Source organism: Lissotriton vulgaris, chromosome 8 (genome assembly GCF_964263255.1).
Source record: "Lissotriton vulgaris chromosome 8, aLisVul1.2, whole genome shotgun sequence".
NCBI classification, from domain to species: domain Eukaryota; kingdom Metazoa; phylum Chordata; class Amphibia; order Caudata; family Salamandridae; genus Lissotriton; species Lissotriton vulgaris.
The window spans coordinates 941382544-941402125 of record NC_141696.1 but is presented as its reverse complement, the minus strand read 5'-3'; positions in this window follow the sequence as shown (position 1 = coordinate 941402125).

Here is a 19582-nt window from a genome sequence, read left to right as displayed (position 1 = left end):
GGCCCGGTTTGCTTGAATCCTGATGGTGCAATGAGCAAGGGTCTCACATCTGAGAATACCCTTCCACGCTTAGGGTGGACAAAATTATTTACAACAAGGGGTGGTGAGAGACAGAGTCTCTGAATTAAGCAGAAAGCTCTCACCCAGTCAAGAGATCAGGGCTAGATCCAACACCGTTTTTTAGCTCACCGCACCATCCCAGTTTCAGAACCTGACTGTATGCAAATTAGTCTGTTCCTGTCCCAGTGCATGATGGGAACAGGGCAAACCAAACTACAAAAGCCAATTCTTACACTGGGAAGGAAACAAGCTCCCGGGTACCGGTTTCTGGCATTACAGCCGTCTTCGGCCCAGTTTGCTTGAATCCTGATGGTGCAATGAGCAAGGGTCTCACATCTGAGAATACCCTTCCACGCTTAGGGTGGACAAAATTATTTACAACAAGGGGTGGTGAGGGACAGAGTCTCTGAATTAAGCAGAAAGCTCTCACCCAGTCAAGAGATCAGGGCTAGATCCAACACCTTTTTTTAGCTCACTGCACCATCCCAGTTTCAGAACCTGACTGTATGCAAATTAGTCTGTTCCTGTCCCAGTGCATGATGGGAACAGGGCAAACCAAACTACAAAAGCCAATTCTTACACTGGGAAGGAAACAAGCTCCCGGGGACCGGTTTCTGGCATTACAGCCGTCTTCGGCCCGGTTTGCTTGAATCCTGATGGTGCAATGAGCAAGGGTCTCACATCTGAGAATACCCTTCCACGCTTAGGGTGGACAAAATTATTTACAACAAGGGGTGGTGAGAGACAGAGTCTCTGAATTAAGCAGAAAGCTCTCACCCAGTCAAGAGATCAGGGCTAGATCCAACACCGTTTTTTAGCTCACTGCACCATCCCAGTTTCAGAACCTGACTGTATGCAAATTAGTCTGTTCCTGTCCCAGTGCATGATGGGAACAGGGCAAACCAAACTACAAAAGCCAATTCTTACACTGGGAAGGAAACAAGCTCCAGGGGACTGGTTTCTGGCATTGCAGCCGTCTTCGGCCCGGTTTGCTTGAATCCTGATGGTGCAATGAGCAAGGGTCTCACATCTGAGAATACCCTTCCACGCTTAGGGTGGACAAAATTATTTACAACAAGGGGTGGTGAGGGACTGAGTCTCTGAATTAAGCAGAAAGCTCTCACCCAGTCAAGAGATCAGGGCTTAAACTTGCAGCACGTTGCGTGGTCTAAGAGTGACACTGCTTCCCTTTTAAATATACCACTTGGCTGTACAGCACTGCACTGTGTGCAAGGGAAAGAACAGGAAGTTCTTACATGTAAACGTAGTCATTACATAACTGTTATCTGTAATCTTATTGGCCAGTCACAATTTATGGAGTCCAGCCCAGCACTGCCACGTTTCTCAGGCACATGTGTGATGTGCTGCACCACTGCAGGTTGTGGTTTGGATCCTGAGACTTACAGTGTAATTAATAATAACATTATTAATTACAGAAATGCATGTGCGATTGCAGCACCCCTTGCACCATGATGCTGGGTACTTGTCAAGGGACTAGGAAGCCAAAAGTGTAATGTAATGTAAAGTAATGTGGCTTGCAGAGGGTCCACTTGTCTCCTGAGAGGATATCAAGGTGCTGAGCATGTACATGCCCTCCAAGTAGGATTACTTGAAGAGTGAGGTGTACAGTCACTAGCACAAATCCATATTTCACATAGCATTCCTGATGTGCTGGGTGAGGGTTTAACTTGTGTTGGTTGCCATGGTACCACCCTAACTCCTGTATTGCTCATATGGCATTGGGGGTGTGTGCAAGTGATGCAGAGCGGAAAGCCATGAAAGTTTGGTGGAAACGTAGATTGTGTATGTGGTAAATGGGTCACTGGTAGTATAGTGCCCTGTGGGTGTGGCTGAGCACCTTGAACCACAACTGTGCCTGAATGGGAAGGCATTGTATTTTTCTGAGGTGAGGTGTGATGTGTGTGCCACAAATTTTATTTTTCTGAGGTGAAGTGTGATGTGTGTGCCACAAGGTTAGCTGAGCAATACTCTGGAGGTGGTGTGTTATCTAGTTTGCTTCTTTTGCAGCAGCTGTGCAGGCATGCTGTATTAGAGGGTATCAGTGTAGTCCAGTGTACATGTGATGAGGGCCTGGGCGATGGTCTCACAGGTGTCAGGAGGGAGCCATATGAAGAAATGTCTGACCAAGCTAATAATGTGGCAGGAGGTGGAGTTGATACTGGGATTATGAAGTCACATGATGCAGTAGGCGTCCAGGGTGAAGGAGTATGAGCTGAACCATTACTTTCAAATATAGGCAGTCAAGTTGGTCAATGCCACAATGTAACAACTGTTTGGGCCAGATAGCACAATTCTTTCAAGCGGGAAATTCGGGATTGAGAAATGTTTCGGGTTTTACTATGTGCAATTCAGCCACTTGATGAGCAGCTCCATCTACCAATTATTTAACATCAATGCGTAATGCTCTGTCTATCAATTTGGGGGATAGGTGAGACCGTTGGTTGGAAACAGTAGCTAGACAATGTTTTTAATCTCTGTCCCCAGAGGTTTTTTAAATCTTTCGTCACTCATGCAATTATGGCAGTTGTAAGGGTTAACTTACTGAGTTGAAAGTTTCGGTCAAAGCTATTTTTTTTCTAAAATACTTCCTTTGAAATAGCCAGTCAGTCAGTTAAAAAGTCTTTATTTCGATATAAAATCATGAAAGACAATAGTAAATGCAATAACAGTGAACTATATAAACAGATTTTGCAATGTTTAACACAAAAATATCTTGTACAATATAATTATTAAAACTCCTTAGTATTTCATATTGTATAGTAAATAGCTTACAACTAATAAAATACACTCCTACAAAGACTGCCGCCTGGGGTGTCAAGATTCCAAAGTTCTACATGCAAACCAGTACCATTTCATTCGATTTTATACAAGAAGGTGCAAGGATGTATTAAAAACTGTCCTACTGAGCTACAAAAACCACTTGGCTCATACACCTCTCTTTAGAACGAATCACCCACACCTAGTCTAAAAACTTAGCAACAGTAATTACTACAGACTCATTGGTAGACGTTTTTAAGATCCTAAGTGCCTCGTAACTGGACCTAGTGCCCAAATTTGAGCATTAGGGTTTCAACCATCTAGCCCGTGGAGTACTATAGGCTGGGCAAGCAAACAAAATGTGAGCCAAAGATTCATTGTGGGTCGGGCAAAATATGCATTTTCTCCTATCGAAACACACCATTTAATGGTATATACATTGATCGGAAGAAACCCCACCATAAACTGTCAATACAGTTTCCTATATTTGGGGGAGGGTGATTAGATCCCAGTACCGATCGAGTTACACTTCGTGCTATAGCTCAAGGAAATCCCGGGATAGGAAAGGACCAGTTAAGGCAGAAAACCACTTCATAACAAGCAAGCGTTTCTATAAGCTGCTTTGAAGTCGCTCTTTGAAGGAAAAGTACTGTCTACAGGGGATGTCCATAGACTAGTCATCCCCATGTCATAAAGAGTGGCTTTAACTCGCCTTAGCCACTGAATTTTATTCATACTGTCAGCCTCCCTAGCTTCTAAAAGAGCCTGAGCATAGTGGCTGAACTACGGAGTACTCCAGAGCCTTCTCCAGTATGCCACAGGCCTAAAATGTGCCACATCCTCAACTGAGTAACAACCCAGATCCAAAAATAAGGGTAATAACGGGGTGGACTGTGGAAGGCCAATTAAAGACCTCAAACATTTATTTTGAGCTTTCACCAAAGGGTCTAAGTTGGCAAAGCCTCACAGTTCGGCCCCGTACAGGATCGAAGCTCTTATTTTGAGGAGTATATTTTTAATACAGGAGCAATCGGTTTGGTGTATAAAGATCGCTTAAATAGCAAAAGAGCTCTTTACCAACACAAATTGCCTCCCAGAGCAGCCTTGAAACTAGCAAAATCCACCAATGCAAACCTTTTTTTGACCAGCTTCAAGAACTACATCAGGAAGGGGAGTCAAGAGTTTTTTTTAATGTTGATTAATGGAAACGTGTGACATCATCAGAATCATGCTGAGCTGTTCCGGCCTGCGCACACGAAGCTTCTATTATGCCGGGCTGCTTCCCTTCCCTATTTCCTCATGGAGCTTAACGCATCTTCCTGGGTGATTTAGGGATAATGAAGAGACCGCCTTGACAGCTGCAGTTTGAAGCAAAGAGCATAACGCTCTTAAGAAAAGACAATAATGTTACTCTTTTTACTTAAGGAGCAGCTGGATGTGTTCTCTTATGCTATATGCTGCTCCATAAGCAAAAAGCATACCATTACTGTATTTTCTTAAGAGTGTTATGTTCTTTGTTTAAACGTGCACCTTTAAGCACTCTCAGCAGCACTCTTCATTAAAGGAGGGGAGATGCGCAGCCCTTTTGACCAATAATAATGAGCCACCACAGGTTGGGGGTATTGGAGTCTCCCATGAGTTATTGTATGATCTGGTGGTAATCAGTGTAAGATATGTGGACTTGAACCTCTTCCCGCCTACAGACTACTCCTCCCAGCAGCCTCCGTCACTGGGGAAGTGATTTGCTGCCTTGTTTTTTCACCTCAGCCGATACATAAGCCAAGTTGAACCCTGCATCACAGGACTTGAAACTCTTCCCTCCCGCAGACTACACCTTGTATCAGCCTCCGATACTGGGAGGAGACCTGCTGTCTCATGTCCCTGCCTTAGCTGGGACATAAGGACATAAGCCAAGCTAACCCCCCTCCACCATGAGACTTGAACCTCTTCCCTCCCACAGACTATACCTCCCAGCTGCCTCTGCCACTGGGAGGTTACATGCTGCCTCATTTTCCCACCTCAGCCAGGACTTAATCCAAGCTGACCCCCCATTGGGGGACTTGAACCTATTCCCCCCCACAGACTACATCCCCCACAGCCTCCGCTACTGGGAGGAGACCTGCTGCTTTGTTTTCCCATCTCAGCTGGCACTTAAGCCAAGTCAACACCACATCACAAAACAAGAACCTCTTCCCTCCTGCAGACTACACCCCCAGTAGCCTCTGCCACTAGGAGACCTGTGGTCTCACTTTTCCACCTCAGCTGGCACTTAAACCAAGCTAGTCCCACATCAGGGGATGTGCAAGGGCAAAATTCCGGGCTTAAATTGGGCCTGTCCATGCCTATCTGCGCCTAGAAGAGGCTGGGCCACCCCTCTTTCACCATAACCTCCAGGTAAGTCACCTTGCCCACCCCTCGTTTTTTATGCCCAGTGTCTGCCTTATGCCTGTCTGTACTCCCTCCAGGCTGGCCTTCCCTGCTTGCCCCCTGTCCTGCCTCTTGCCCCACTGCCTCACAGATCCATTGGGCCCCTTCTAAAAGGCCCCTCTGAGCCTGTGGTCCCCCCACTCCTGCCCCTCTATCAACAGTACCTGGTACCTCACCATGGAGGCCCACTGCCTGCCCCTCCCGCCCCCACCGTCAGTGCCTCGATTGCCTACAGAATGGAGTCTGCGGCATGACCAAACAACAGATGCACACAGTGGGCTCACTATGCAAATGGCAGGACCATACCCAACACCAGGACCCCAACCCCCATGGACCGCTACCTCTTCACCTTGGGCGAACTTCGTGTCCTGAACCCAAAGTACCAGGACAAACACAACTACACCCATACCTTGCCCGGGATCACCGAAGCCCCTTTTTCCTGTCAGAATTGTCGCTTCACCTGCATCATTGAGGATACCACCCATGCCTCATCCCTCAGCCACACCACGTTTCAATACCTACCAACAAGGTCAACACCTCCGGAGAGATCTACTGCTCACTGATAAAAAAGGCTATGGAAATCTGGGACACCATCATGACAAGCGCCCCGGACAGAATCTTCATCACAGTGACTTCACTGAACCCCACATCTACTCCAGATATTGCCACAGATACCCCCAGTGGATACAAGATTTCACACAGAGACCGGTCCAACAGATACAGTGGTTGCATTAACATAATCTACAAAGAGAACCTTGAATGCTCTACCCCCACAGTCAACTCCCTCTTAATAGAGCACACAAACTTCCAACTCCAAACAAACAGCAGGACAACCATCAGAAGTACAAACCCCTACAGACCTCCGGGACCTGCGCTCCCTCCCGCAAAGTCATCCCCAACTTCATTGCTCCGATTGCAATTGACTTGAATCTGTACATCTTCCTAGGAGACCTCAAATTCTACCTCAAGAACACTGATGACACGAACACGTCTGACCTCCTAGAAAGTATGGCTAACCTCAAACAGCTGGTCACTGACTCTACCCACATGGCAAGACCACGCTTGACCCTATCTTCCAGTAACAGAGTAAAATATACCCACACTGAGCAGCTCACCTGGACTGACTACCACTGTGTCTACTTCATCATCTCGGAAGTTCGGAACACCCAATGCCCAGCCGTCACCAGAGAGACATGGCAGAGCTAGGCCAAGGTATCAGAGTAATGATGGACCAACACCCTCAACTCCCGCATACCCACCACCACCGAAGTCACAGAACACGTGGCTGAAAACTTCACAATTTGGCTCATGGCAAGCGCTGATTAAGTTGTACCTAACAAACCTACCAGAATCAAGAAACAACCACAGCTGGTTTATGGTTGAACTGAAAATCCAGAAAAGTAATTGTAGACAGAAGGAAAGAAGATGGCATGCCGGCAAGATGGTTGAGGAAAAAACATTACTTCAAAGACACACTCAACCGCAACCAGCACCTCTTGTAGAACACCAAGAAGACCACCATGGCCACCTGCATCAAGCCCAGCTCCAACAACAGCAAGAAACTTTTCAAGATAGTCAAGAAGTTCACCAACTCCTAGGCAACTGAAAACATCACACCCTCGCAAGCTCTCTGCGACATCCTCTCAGGCCTTTTTCACAACAAAATAATACCATCTACCATGACTTCTCACCCCAACCCACCGCCGAGGACAGCATCAACTGTATCACACTGACTGAGACACACCCACATCAGCTCACCTCATTGAAGACCTCAGTGAGAAGGAAATGGCATCCATCATGAGAGCCATCCACCCCGGAACGCAAGCAGACCCTTGCCCACACCAAACATTTAACATCAGCAATCAACCCATCTCCAATGAACTCACCAAGTTTCTCAACTCCTAAATCACCACAGCCCGCTTCCCCCAGAAATGGAAACAAACTATGTAGAGCTGCTGCAGAAGAAGCCACTCACTGACCCAGGATAACCCAAGAACTACAGACCCATCTCCTTGCTCCCGCTTCTAGCCCAGGTAATTGAGAAAGCCATCAGCATCCAGCTAACTAGACATCTGGAGAACTACAACCTCCTCGACCCCTCCAAATCTAGCTTCAGACCAAACAACAGCATCGAGACAGCCTAGTCGCAGCCATGGATGACATCAGAATGCTGCTAGACCAAAGAGAAACAGCAGCACTCACCCTCCTCAACGTCTCAGCAGCTTTCAACACCGTATCCCACCACACACTTATCAACAGACTACACCAGATTGGAATCCAAGGAGTAGCCCTCCAAGTGGATTGCATCCTTCCTCAAAGGAAGAATGCAGAAGGTCATCCTCCCTCTCCAGTCCTCACTCCCCAAGAACATCAGCTATGGTGTACCCCAAGGCTCATCCCTCAGCCCTACTCTCTTTCACATATACATGACACCCCTGGCCAACATCATCAAGAGCCACTGACTCAACATTATCTCATATGCTGACGACACCCAAATTATTCTCTCCCTGACCAATGACCTTATGACCACCAACAGTAAGTTCCAAAGATGCATGTAAGACATGGCTGTCTGGATAAACAACAACTGTCTCAAATTCAACACCAACAAGACAGAAGTATTCATTTTTTGAAAAGGAAATAGTACCCTCTGGAATAACAAATGGTAGCTTCCTGAGCTGGGCCCAACCCCTAAACCCACCGAACACGACCCCAACCTCAACAACATCCTCAACTGCCAGCTATCCATGAAGAAGAAGTTCAGTGCTTTGTCCTCCACTTACTTCATCACCCTCTGAATGCTCAGAAAGGTCTTCAGATGGCTCCCGCCCCCGATACCAGGCAGTCACTCAAGTCCACATCACCAGCCAACTAGGCTATGGAAATTCCCTCTACATAGGAATCAGCACCCAGCTCATGACAAAACTCCGGACTATCCAGACACAGCAGGTAGACTCATCCTTTACCTCCCCAGTTGGATGCATATCACTAAGGATGGGCGTAGTGGGGCTTCGCGAAGCTACGCGAAGTGGGCGAGACACTACCTCCACCTACGCACTTCGCGTAGCCCCACTAAGCTCCACCCGCCTCCCTCCCGCCCTCCCTAAATACTTAAATTGCATTTTATAAAATGATTAAAAACCACTTACCTTGTCCGCCGCGTCCCCGGGGCTCCCTCTCGTCATCGCGCGATTCGCGCCGCCGTCTTGAATAGTAATGCGCATGCGCGGCCACCCGTGCATGCGCATTTCTCACGAGAAATGCGCATGCACGGGCAGCCGCGCATGCGCATTACTATCAAAGACGGCGGCGCGAATCGCGCGATGACGAGAGGGAGCCCCGGGGACGCGGCGAACAAGGTAAGTGGTTTTTAATCATTTTATAAAATGCAATTTATGTATTTAGGGAGGGAGGCGGGTGGCGGGCAACTGGCGGGCAACTTGGCTACGCCCGCGGGGTAGGCGTAGTGTTGCCTGCTACGCCTACTTCGCAAATGGCGAAGTAGGCAACACTACGTCCACTCCGTGGGCGTAGCGAAGTGCTACGCCCAGGGTTACATATCACCCCTCTCCACAGATAACTGCACTGGCTACCAGTCACGAAGAGAAGTCAGTTAAAGCTGCTCACCCAGCTTACAGGGCACTACACAACAAAGGACCGGCAAACCTCAACAATCGATTACATTTCCACCAACCTACCAGGAAACTCCTCTTAGAATCCCTCTCTGTAGCAGCCACCCAACGCATCTGCTAGATGAACAATGGAGGCCACTCCTTCTCCCACTTCACAGCCAAGCCTGATAACAACCTCCCACAACTTCACTCAAAGATTTCAGGAAAGACCTCAAGACCTGCATGTTTGACCACTAGGAGCACAGGCAGCATGATCGCTAAGCAACTCTAGACCCTCATGCAGTTGCGTCCTACAAATCCTGATTATTTGATTGAAGTGATGTAGAGTAACCCTGGGCGAAGCACTACGCTACGTTCGCGTAGTTTGCGAAGTTTGCACAACTTCGCACTATGAGAACTGCACGTAGCACAGTGCAAACATGTGTAGCGTAGCGTAGTGCAGCGGTCATTTTTTGCTTGCTCGCGGTCCTCAACGTCAAGTTGGCGACCGCGAGTATGGAAAATAAACCTCCCGACGAGAATCTGAATGCGGGGAGGTCAGGTTTCTCTTTGCAACCGCTCGTCATGAGAAACTACAAGTCCGCTTTGAGAAAGCTGCAGCTCGAGTAAAAATCTACTCAAACGGCAGAAAAGTACAGCTCGCACTGTGCAAGATGCCGTTTTCAATGATTGCACAGTGCTGGATGCTTGTCCGTACTGTGCAATCATTGAAAACGACATCTTGCACAGTGCGAACATGCTACTATGCAGTTCGCATAGCTCGCGTAGAACGAAGTGCACTTTGCGTAGCTACGCAAAGCACTACTTCGCAAACTACGCCCACTCCTAAGATAGAGTCCCTGGGTCCGAATGATGACTGCCTGAGAAGTCTACATGTTTCAGAGGAGGGGATGATGAAGAGATTTGTGGGACTCTGCCGATGAGCACCTTGGGTTCTGATGAAAGTGTGATGGTGGCTATCCCCTTCCGAGTTGGTTCTCAGTGTCTACTGTTGTAGAGTCTGGAGATGACTGCGTGATTGCTAGGAAACTAAGGGGCATATTATCAAGCAGGGCGTTTAAAATTATCGCTGTTTGAGCAGCAGAAAACTGCCACTAAAGCAGCAATAATGGGCTTGATAATATGGCCGTGTGAATTCCAATAGAAACCCATGTTCTGGTTTGAACATGGGCTTCTATTGGAATTCTCCAGGGCATATTATCAAGACCATTATTGCTGCTTTAGCAGCAGTTTTCTGCCGCTAAATTGGCGATAATTTTAACGCCCTGCTTGATGAAATGCCCCTAAATGATTACCTTGACCAATTTAAGTCAAGGCATATAAATGCCTACCCACTTCCGGCAGTGCAGCATGTATGCTTGCTGTATAGAGTTATGTGGATGTGTGTAAAATTTTGCCAGCTGGGCACAATGTTGCACAACTTGCATGCAATAAGTTACAGCAAGGTACAATGGTCTGTTGTAATGTGGGAAAGGCTGAGTGCAGGATTTTGAGAGAGATAACAAAGTATGACATATCTTGGTTAGTGCTCGGTTGCAAATTTATGGCTAGAGCAAAGGCAGGAACCCTTGTGACATGGTCCAATGGTCTCAGTAGTACTGTTAAGAAGAACATGTTTCTTCAGTGTAGGCAGGAAGCAGAAATGCACCATAACATGTAAAATGTGTCCTGCTCTTGTACCCACTCTTTCAGGCAGAGTAGGCCAGCAAGCCGCCCAGCTGAGTTGCATTGCGTGAAATGACACAAATAGGCCCCCTTATTAATAGAGAGGTTGTGTGAACAATGTACAGGCATTGCCAGATGAAAAGCAACAATACTGCAACATGGCCTTATTAGCTTGTAGAAACGTATGTTGCATATATACCTGTGTATTTGAAAGTGATTGTAAAAACAAACTGAATGTTACAAAAATCACTTATGTCAAATTCTATTGTGGCCCATCCATTACATATATCTATTTCTTATCAGAGGTACCAACAGCACCTCTTTTAGGTGGGCCTGTCCATGATGCCCAACCTGTTGGCAATACCATGCTGTAACCATGGATGAACACACCGTCCAATGACTCCAGGACTCTTTTGAAAATTCTTCTCTGGCCTTAGCAAGGGAAGACAGCATCACTGGAGTGCAAGATTGACTCCTTTGTTGCATCAACCGGTACCCTCAATAGCAATATCTTTGCTTTGTTGGCAAACCATCAGACCTTTGCCAGGGGTTACCATGCTGCCTTACTGGCACTCACTACTGCTGTTAGGCACAGGGGAGGCACATCTTCTCTCTCTGATGTGCGTGTGCCTCAGCTGCATCCCATTCAAACACCACCAATTGCAGGGGAGGTAGAACATGTATCAGAGGAGGAAGATGTGGACGTCATCAGTTTCAGTTAAAAAACTGCCAGATGAAAATATGTGAGTGCCCCTGGACAGTTTTCGAAAGGTCCTTTATAGAACACCATGCCACCTTCTTTGTTACCTAGTACAGTACGTTTTGTTTGTGCATTTGTTAATCTTCTCCACTTGTTTTCCTAGAAAGAAGCCAACCTTTCCTAATGGCAATGTGTTCCACCTCACTGAAATACTTTTCATCTCTTAACGTCACCTGACATGTATCCCTAATGGACTTTGTCTGCTCATCAAAATGTACCAAATCCATGTCTTTGTCGCTCAAAATCTAGAAATGCTACTCACATGCATACATGTGAGGATCCATTATTCTTGATTTAAAAGAAATCTTTTAATTGGTGAAAACCATGTTGAGTTTTCTTTGGTTTTTTCTGAAATGTCTACATATGAAATGTTGTCTTGGTAATATCCTAACACACTTGTTTGCAGCTGAAAAAGATAGAGCTAAAGTCATTTGCACATGCTGTCTTTGTCTGTGCACCTACACCATGTACACCCATTTAAATGGTATGATGAGCAATGTGCACCATATCAATGTCATATCAGGGTGTATCAAAAAAAATTATTTTCTTGACATACGCACAGTGAGAACATTCTGACAATGTACACACAAACTTACCACATATAAATGGGATCTGAGAGGCATGAGAGGTCTAAAGACTGCAACAAACGTTAACATCAATGTTGGAATGTAAAGCTTACAACATTTCCAAATGTGAATACATCACTGCTCACAGAAAATACATACTAAAAAAAAATACCTGTGGATGGTTGTAAAAATAGTAGGAAGACAACCTTGCCCATAGTCCTCATGGGTTTGCCTTGTACTTGTGTGACAGAAGGATGCACAAGGGTAATTCAATACTGTGCATGACAATGAACAAGATATGCAAGCGGATCTTGAGCCCCCTTTGTATACCGAGAAGTATTCAGTATCTCAACACAGGTCAACATTGATGACCTATGCTACTCTGCCACAGGCAGGTCTAACATCTGTTGAGTGTAAGTGCATCCACATATCAAATCATTTCACATATACGTTTAGCATTGGTGAAAGACCAGTGAAGCTGTATGAATGCTATACTTCTCCAGGGACTGTGTAAATGAGAGACATATGTAAAAACACTGCTGTTGTTGGCTTCTACTAAGTGAGCTGCATGCTGTGGCACACTAAGCAATAATATTTTCTAATAGTAATGGACATTGTCCGGGCAGGTGACACTTTTTGTACATTAAAAATACACACAACAAAGTATACCTACTTGCACATGGTGCAAGGAGTTATGCTGCTAGTGCTATACAGCAGTTTATGTCATGGTACTGGCAGGGAACAGCATTCTGTGTCAAAAAGCCACTCACTTTCTCAATGGGTGCTTCAGTAGGATAATCAAACCTGAGGACACACTACAATTACTCATAGTTGTCTGTGAAAGCAATCATACCTACTAATATTCAGGTCAATTGGTACATCATGAAACAAAAACTCCTAACACAATCGCACTGACTCTTCTAAAGTAAAATACATCAAACTAGAGAACAATGATAACATGTTTACTGTTAAGTACCTATTGCTTATGAAAACTACCTAAGAATGAAAAACCAAAATAAACCTGGGGGTCTATTATTGAGTGAAATATATACTCAAAAACAATAAGACTTACGCCCAATTATTTGGTGCGAGGTAAACTACCTTCCAGTCTTGTGAGAAATGCTCATAATCCAACATACATAACCACCAGTAACAGTAAGTGAGACCCAATGTCCAGATTTGGATTCCCATCAAAGTCTTGTTAATGATCAATATTATCATATGGTCATCCAAAGGTTGGGATGGTGCGTCTCTAGATCATTGAGACAGTTTCCATGCCCACCATGAAAGACATGGTTTCGACCCGCAATTACTTGTAGACCATGTGTATGACCATTAAATGGGAACAAGTGCAGTGCAAACAAAAATATGAGTGTGAATATTAGTGATTAAAAGTAGAATAGAGGACAAATAGCGAAAACACTTTAATAGCTATTGGTCTCTTTCTGATTAAAACCAAGAACAGCGCAAAAAGCAGTTTCAAACAATAACTGCATAGGGACCGACATGTTTCTGCCAAACAGGGGACAAACTCCTAAGGCTTTCTTCAGGGCCTCTGTTCTAAAAAATGTTTTGCCACTGCATGTGCGTATTACGTATGAATAAACCATATAATAAATCGTGAGTAAATCAAACTATAAAGGATATGTATTACTATTCCTCCATGTCAAATGGTGTATTGTTCACCTACAATAAACAAAAATGGTGTCAGTGCATTGGATATACCAGTATTCAAAGATATAAATTAGCATTCAAATTTCCTTACTCACCCATAGTGAGAGGATATAGAACCTCACCTCACCTGGACCAGGCTCAGGATAGAGGAGGCCACGCGCTTTGAAAGTAAGGAAATGGGTGCTTGAAAAAAGAGTAGGACAACTAGTTCTCCTCCTTACTCCCTCAATCATCCATCTCTCCCTTTACTTAGCTTACATCCCCTACTGCTGCAACTCGCTATCAGGCTCACCCACCAACCATCTGAGTAATACAGTTACTCAATACCTTACTTTAAAAATTATAAAGTTCGAAAGTGCATTAAGGTAAGGCAGCATATCTCTCCGTGCTCTCATTGTTAAAGAGCTCTCATTGTTAAAGAGTCACTGTCTTTCTTCAATTGCAAAAGCCAAGTCATAGACAACCTTACCTCTCCGTCATTGCCTCAGACTGGACCTAAATCTGGGGGAGGCAACGTGAGGAGGAAGGCAGGGCTTATTTGTAAAACGAGTCTACCAAAGCGTCAACCAATCAGGACACTCCTGGCTCGATAATGCGAAAAGCGAACTGTTTGTAAGCATAGTCCTTTTTCATTTGCAAAGGATTAAAAACAAGTAGGTAGACACTAAAAACTTACTGCATGTTAGTTGATAAAAGAAGGATAGTTTCGGGAAGACTATCGTTCGTATGACGTCGTCTCGCGGTAGGATCCAGGATCAAGATTCGATCACGCAAGATGTATGGAACTACAATCTGACGTCATCCCGAGCGCAATTGTAATTCTAAGGCCTACCGGTTGATTGTGTGAATTGTCAGGGGCTGTCAATTGAGCCCAAAGTGCAGGGCGATTGCTTTGTTCCAGATAAAGGCAAATACAAGAAACAAAACAAAAAGCCCGCGTTAGCATGATGTAGTCTCGCAATGAGATCCACGATCATAGTTTGATCTCGCAAGATGTGTAGAACTACAATCTGACGTCATCGCGACTGGAAATGTAGTTCTGAAGGCTGCCAGTTCCGATGAAAAGTTGTCAGGGGCTGTCAATAGAGCCCATAGTAACAATCAATTGATTTGTTCCACATCAGGGTAATATAATTCATACGTTTATGTTGCTGAGCCCGAGGTATCTGTAAGATTGGAGAATGATGATTCCTACCATACAGAAGTGCAATATAAATTATGGTCAGAACACTGGAAAAGGTTTCACATGATTATGTATGAATTCATCTTATCCCAAAAAGGAGTACTAAAGATGAATATAACCAGGAGCAGGGTATAAAGATTTAATTAATCCTATAGGGCTGAACCTGCGTCTAGACACATGTTAGTGATTCTCTCAGAGTGTGGTCCAGGGTATCTCATCATTTAACCTTTGGGTATCTGTCGACAGTTTATATCTCCATTTCTTCTCTTTGGCAAAAAGATATTTAGATATATTCCCAGTGTATGAAGGTATGAAAGGTTTCTCTAAAACCGTCCATGTGAAGTCAGTTTCGCAGTGATTTCGCTCTATAAAGTGTTTAGTTAGCTTAGAAACACTTTCTTGCATCTGAAAGCACTTTTGTGCTCCAACATCCTACTCCAGACCTTCCTGGTTGTCATGCCTATATACTTTTCTGAGCAAGGACATGTAAGTTGATAGGTAACATGCGAACTATTGCAGTTCGAGAACTCTTTCAAAATCCAGGGGTGATCTGTTCCAATGTCAATCAGAGTAACTTTGGAGGTCTGAGGCCAAACAGAGCAGTTTCCGCATGGATGATGTCCGGTCACCGCCGCTAGATCCCATAGTGTACCTATGGCTCGCCTAGGGGTTTCTTTTGGGCGGGTGTGTATAAGACGGCCTCGCAAATTGCTGGACCGTTTGAACGCAAAAAGAGGTGGTTCAATTTTGTCATTACTGCAGTTTAACACTCGCCAATGGTGTCGTACGATACGTTGAACTTGGTTAGATTTCATATTGAACATACTAACAAATGTTAGGCGTTCAAGAGGAGCCTTCGGTGGGGCAACCTCCAACAATGCCTCACAGTGATAATTAACCCCTTCGATGCTCATGACGAGCTCAGCTCGTCATGAGGTACACCTCTCATACACTCATGACGAGCTAAGCTCGTCATGAAAAATGGGAAATTATGTTGGTTAGCCCACAGGGTAAATCTGCACCACACCAATGGTGTTAACTGCTCTCTTCAAGGAGCGTTTAATCATCCGTTTTGGGTAGTTTCTGACTTATAACTGGCTAGACAGGCACTCAGCATGTTTATTGAAGGTTTCCAGTGTGGAACAATTCCGTCGCACACGTAGGAACTGTCCAAATGGCATATTGTCCCTCATAGCTTTGGGATGCTGGCTCTCGTAAAGTAACAGCAAATTCCTGGCCATTGATTACCTAAATAGCTCAGTCTGCAGACCCGTTGGGGTCACATAAACGGATAGATCTAGAAAAGAAATTCTCTCTTTACTGCTCTCCACAGTAAATCTTAGGAACTGGTTACGAGTATTTAGCCACTGATGAAGCGATAAAATAGATTCAGTGTCACCTCGCCACACTACGAGGATATCATCTATATATCGCTTCCACCATTGGATATTTGAAAAGAATGGATTTGTGGTGGTCAGAACATGTTCCTGTTCATAAGTATGAACTTAAAGGTTCGCCAGGCTGGGCGCGAAAATGCTTCCCATGCTGGTCCCTGATGTCTGTAAATAGATGGTGTTCTCATACTTGAAGAAATTTTGATTCATGGCAATTCTTGCTAACGCCATGATAAGAGGAACTGGCGTAATCAACTCCAAATTAATACCCTCAAGGATGGACGTAATGGTATCGAGAGTTTCATCCTGGGGGATGGAGGTATAGAGAGATTCGACATCAAACGAGACAAGGTGGTCTGTTTCTGCATTAAAGTTGATCTCTGGGATTATCCGTAGCACATCGTTAGTATCTTTTAGGTATGTGGGCATTGTCTGTACTAATAGTCTTAGAAAAAAGTCTACAAAAGCCGAAAGATGCTCCAGAATTGAGCCTGACCCGATAATATGGGTCTGCCAGGGTGTGGTCTTTGGGCCTTATGAACTTTAGGCAAAGTATAGAAATAAGGCACAATGGGATTCTGTGCTTGTAAGAACTGTGCCTCATGGTTCGTGATCCAGCCTTCACTCAGTGCTTCATCGACCATGTTCTTGATTTCGATTGCCAATCTGTCCATCGATCCATGTTGAGAGGGATATAGGAGCTACTATCAACTAGCTGTCGGAGGCATTCGTCTCTGTATGTCTCTGTATCCTGAATAACTATGGAGCCCCCTTTGTCAGCGGGTTTAATGGTGATCAGGGGGTCTTGTGCCAATGATTGTAAAGCCTGTTCTTCCAATCTAGATAAATTCTTAAAAGTGCTGTTTCGTGTGTTCCAAAGTTTGTCCACATCATCTTTAACGGCCTTCTCAAAGGTCGCTACTTGTGGCGGTACAGAGTGTACTGGAGGTAGAAAGGAAGATATAGCCTCAAACCCGTATTTACATCAGTCATCCCGTTATCGTCACTAACTTTGTCTCTAAAAAAGTAGTGCAGACGTAGTTTGTGAAAAAACTGAGCTAGTTCCACCTGTAATTTGAAAGGGTCGCCATTAGTGGTGATGACATACCCTAGACCTTTATTAAGAACCACCTCCTCAATAGTAGAAAGAACTTTGCCAGCTGAACCGCCCTCGCCCCTCCCCCTTTCCACCATCCATATATGACAGATGACCTTCCGCGCAGCTGTCACGCGCAGCGATCGCGCCCCAGTCGCGCCGAAGGTGCGCCAAAGGTAAGCCCGTCTCCGCCCATCCGCGCCTGGACCGCGCCCAGCGCCAGACCCCCTGGTCCTCGCAATGCCCTCCCCTCCCGCATTACTTACGATGCCACCACCCTCCTAGCCCTTAACCCCGGCCGCTCCCCCAACTGCGTCCAAGCCGCTCCTGGACACACCCACAGACCTTTCTCATGCAACTCCTGCAAATTCAACGGCACCAACAACAACTCCGCTACAATCACACAACAGATATCCGACCCCAACCACCTACAATGCATCTTGCTCAACACCCGATCGGTCCACAGGCACGCCATTGACCTCTGGAATCTACTAGACACCATCTCTTCGGACGTCGCCTTCCTAACAGAAACATGGATGAACGCCTCTTCTGCCCCAGACATCACCATTGCCATCCCAGAAGACTATAAGATCATACGCAAGGACCGTACCGGCCACACAGGAGGAGGTATCGCTATCGTCCATAAGAAATCCATCCGCATCTCTACCAGTTCAGACGTCAACCTCGCCAACTCTGAACACCTTCACTTCCAGATCCACATCGACCCCAAAACCACACTCAGAGGCACCCTCCTTTACAGGCCACCAGGACCCCGCGCAAAGTTTACTGAAGACATCACGGACTTCATCACTCCACACGCGCTCCCCTCCGAGGATTACATCCCTTTGGGCGACCTCAACTTTCACCTTGAAAAAAACAACGACCGCAACACCACCACCCTTTTGGACAACCTCGCCAACCTCGGACTTAAACAACTTGTCACCACCTCCACCCACATCGCAGGTCACACACTCGACCCTATCTTCACATCCAGCAAACATGTCTCCTTCAGCCACACCACAGCTCTCCTTTGGACTGACCACAGCTGCGTTCACTTCACCTACAACAAAGCCACTTCCAACAACCACCCCCAACCCACTCTGCAAAGAAACTGGAACAAAATCACCATCGACCAGATCTCCTCATTGCTTCTTCTAAACCCCCCAGCCCACTCTTCAAACCCAGACCAAGCAGCCACCAACCTCACACAATGGTTATCCAACAGCGCCGACATCTTAGCACCACTGAAAAAACGACAAATCAAACTAGGCAGCAAGAAGGCCTCCTGGTTCAACGATGATCTCAAGAAATCCAAGAAACTCTGCCGCTCCCTTGAGAAGGCCTGGAAAAAAGACCCAACCACCAGCACCAAGGACACCTTTAAAAACGCCACCCGCATACACCACCAACTGATCCGGACCTCCAAAAAAGCCGCCTTCAAGGACAGACTAGATAACAACGCCCACAACAGTAAGGAATTATTCAACATCGTCAAGGAATTTACCAACCCCTCGGCCAACTCCAACGACATCACCCCCTCACAAGCCCTCTGCGACTCCCTAGCCTCATTCTTCCACAACAAAATTGCAGACATCCACAACAGCTTCGACAACCGACCCGAAGACCAACCCTCCCAACCCCCTTCAGGACCCCCACCCCCCCTGAACATCCTCAACAACTGGAAGCCTATCTCCACTGAGGACACCATCCGTCTGATGAACTCTATCCACTCAGGATCCCCCACAGACCCATGCCCTCACCACATCTTTAACAAAGCAGACTCCATTATAGCACCGCACCTCCGAGACGTCATCAACTACTCCCTCTACTCCGCATCCTTCCCGGAAAGCTGGAAACATGCCGAACTCAGCGCCCTTCTGAAGAAACCCACAGCTGACCCCACCGAACTCAAAAACTACCGCCCTATCTCACTCCTTCCATTCCCTGCCAAAGTCATCGAGAAAGCGGTCAACAATCAGCTCGCCGCATTCCTCGAAACCAACAAATCCCTCGACTCCTCACAGTCCGGCATCCGAGCCAAACACAGCACTGAGACCGCTCTCATCGCTTCAACTGACGACATTCGATCTCTACTGGACAACGGAGACACAGTCGCCCTCATCCTCCTCGACCTCTCCGCAGCCTTCGACACAGTCTGTCATAGCACCCTTCTACAGCGCCTCAGAAACGTCGGAATCCAAGGAAAAGCACTGGAATGGATCACTTCGTTCCTCACCGGAAGAACCCAGAGAATCCGCCTCCCACCATTCAAGTCAGAGTCCACTGAAGTCATTTGTGGCGTGCCACAAGGATGCTCTCTCAGCCCCACCCTCTTCAACGTATACATGAG